The 2,864-nt window shown below is 38.0% G+C and overlaps 1 protein-coding gene across 1 annotated transcript in view; it reads right to left on the bottom strand.

Annotated features, from left to right (window-relative positions):
• LOC106867281 (nuclear cap-binding protein subunit 1) overlaps positions 1-1,574 on the bottom strand; it is a 49,886-nt gene extending 48,312 nt beyond the window's left edge. Inside the window, exon 1 of the mRNA XM_014912117.2 lies at positions 1,489-1,574. The gene's annotated coding sequence lies outside the window, so the exon portion shown is untranslated. The remainder of the gene's footprint in view (positions 1-1,488) is intronic.
• Positions 1,575-2,864: the final 1,290 nt, after the last annotated feature.

The following is a 2,864-nucleotide window of genomic DNA, read 5'->3' as shown; positions in this document are numbered from 1 at the left end:
ACCTTCTCATCAGGGAAAGCATGGGAATCATCTTAAACGTAAGGCATTATGACCGTTTAAGATGATTCCCATGCTTTCCCTGATGAGAAGGTTACAATTTCAATATCACAGATCCCTATGGATCACATAGGTTGTAATCCTTTGAAACATATGTAGGAATAAAGTATGCAATTATAACATGCGTTTTCTCCATTCCTTAAATTTTTATATATATATATATATATATATATGCTGAATAGGTAAAAATAAGAATAGTGTATAGTATTACACTAAATAAGTTTCAAAATTTAAACAGAAATACAATACAAATGCAAAATTCACACTTGAAATGAAATGGAACATTGCTTGATCCTCATTAGTTATCATATATTTATGTTGAGAAACTTTCTACGTCCATCTTTTCTCCATTCTTTCTTTCGTATGTAGCCATCTCCTACTACCACCACTGTATTGAATCTCTTTTTACATCTTCTATCTCTTCCTGTTCGTCATTGAAAGCTTGGCCACATCTAGGCTCTCTATCACCAGCTTTCTCATTCTTTTTAACTTCTTTTCTGTCTTCTACCACTTTACAGTGAAATCATTTTACCTTCTTCCTGTCTCTCTTTTTTTTTTTTTTTTTTTTTTTTGCCTATTTCTCTCTTCCATCACGTTTTCTTCCTCTGTATCTCTGTAACTCAGTTAAAATGGCTCATTTTCTCTCATCTTGTCCCTTTTTCAATTTCTGTCTTCCCTTTTCTTATTGATTTCCATCTCTCCTATTTCCTCAGTGAACTATTTTTTTCAGTTTCGCTTACCTTTCCTTTCAGTTTACATTTTCATGTCTAGTCCTTCAGTACTTCCATTCGCATCTTTTACCATGCAATTTCATTTTTATTTATGTGTAGTGAATCACTCATAAAGCAAAAAGAAAAAAACAATTATTTTTTAAAATCATGCCCATAAAATTTAACTTTCCACTTAAATTAATTAAAATCAGCTGTTATATTTCAGATGATGTATTTTAGCAGTAGCAACATATGGAAATCAAATTTTGTGGGGGCAAGTTCAAAATTAAGGTCATGACCTTTTATAAAGGTCATTACCCTTTTATAAGTGAGTTGCTACTAATGATTCTGCAATCATTTTGGAACCCCACAAATTAGATAAAATTCTTCAAAATCTGCTTCATGTGTGACTTTATATGCCCATCCCTTCATGGTTTGAAAGAATTTGTTCATTCACATTAAAGCTAAACTGTTCTCAGCATTTTGCAGTGGATATTTGCTTAGATGAAATCTGAGATTAAGGGTAGACTCTTGTATTTGTGAAATGCATACAAAAGCCTATGGAAATGGAATTATATCAGATGGATTGGTCTCATGTAGTTTACTGTAAAACACCATGTATAATTTTGCTTTTCTTTTCCTTGTTTCAGTCATTGGACTGTGGCCATGCTGGGGCACCACCTTGAAGGGTTTGACCGAACAAATTGACCTCAGTACTTACTTTTTTTTTAAATCTGCAACTGCCAGTTGTCAAGCTGTGTGAAAACAAACACAATGATCTGCACACACATAGAATAAAAAGCAAAAGTTTCAAATAACTCAGAGTTTAATTATGTTCATTCAACAGCTGTTTCTTTAACAATAAACATCCTTAATTCCATCGTTAAGTTACATAACTAATATATTTAAATTATGAACCATTTGGGAAATTTATGCTTTACAGCTTTTTATTCTAAATATGCTGTTCTAAAAGATTGTTTTAGCTGATTATGTATATACATGCAATTTTTTTCCACCTGAATTTACTGCAATGACATATTAACTGAATTCTTTATTACAGTGGATATATCTTTTGATGTTTGTATATCAATTCTCTCTCTTTCTCTCTCTCTCTCTCTCTATATATATATATATATATATATACATATCCCTCTCTCTCTCTTTCGGAGAGAGGCACAAGCACATACACAGACATATACACACACGGCAGTAACTTCCGCCTACCAAATTCAATTACAAAGCTTCGGTCGGCTCGGGACTATAGCAGAAGACACTTGCCCAAAGTGCCACGTGGTGGGACTGAACCTGAAACCATGTAGCTGGGAAGCAAGCTTCCTAACCACACAGCCATGCCTGCACTTATATATACATTGGACACTAAACTCGGCCTGCAAAGACCTGTTGGGGCAAGCGAAATCGTGATGGCACCTGTGCCCAGCATCGCCTTCTTGCGTTGCCAGTGCCACTGGACTGGCTCCTGTGCAGGTGGCACGTAAAATACACCATTTTGAGTGTGGCCATTGCCAGTAGCGCCTGACTGGCCTTCGTGCCAGTGGAACATAAAAGCACCCACTACACTCTCGGAGTGGTTGGCGTTAGGAAGGGCATCCAGCTGTAGAAACTCTGCCAAATCAGATTGGAGCCTGGTGTAGCCATCTGGTTCACCAGCCCTCAGTCAAATCATCCAACCCATGCTAGCATGGAAAGCGGACGTTAAACGATGATGATGATGATGATACACACACATACAAGGGGGTGCTGAGAAGTTCTTGGCTTTAAGGGTACCGCAAAAGGCCTGGTTGGAGGCCTAACCTTCCAAGTTCTTTTCCAGGACTTAGGAAAGCTGAGGAGCTGCTGCAATCATCATCATCATCGTTTAACGTCTGCCTTCCATGCTAGCATGGGTTGGACGATTTGACTGAGGACTGGTGAAACCGGATGGCAACACCAGGCTCCAATCTAATTTGGCAGAGTTTCTACAGCTGGATGCCCTTCCTAACGCCAACCACTCAGAGAGTGTAGTGGGTGCTTTTACGTGTCACCCTGTCACCCGCACGAAAACGGCCACGCTCGAAATGGTGTCTTTTATGTGCCACC

Source organism: Octopus bimaculoides, chromosome 3 (genome assembly GCF_001194135.2).
Source record: "Octopus bimaculoides isolate UCB-OBI-ISO-001 chromosome 3, ASM119413v2, whole genome shotgun sequence".
Taxonomy (NCBI): Eukaryota; Metazoa; Mollusca; class Cephalopoda; order Octopoda; family Octopodidae; genus Octopus; species Octopus bimaculoides.
The sequence above is the reverse complement of the archived record's forward strand: the minus strand, read 5'-3'. Positions and strand labels throughout refer to the sequence as shown.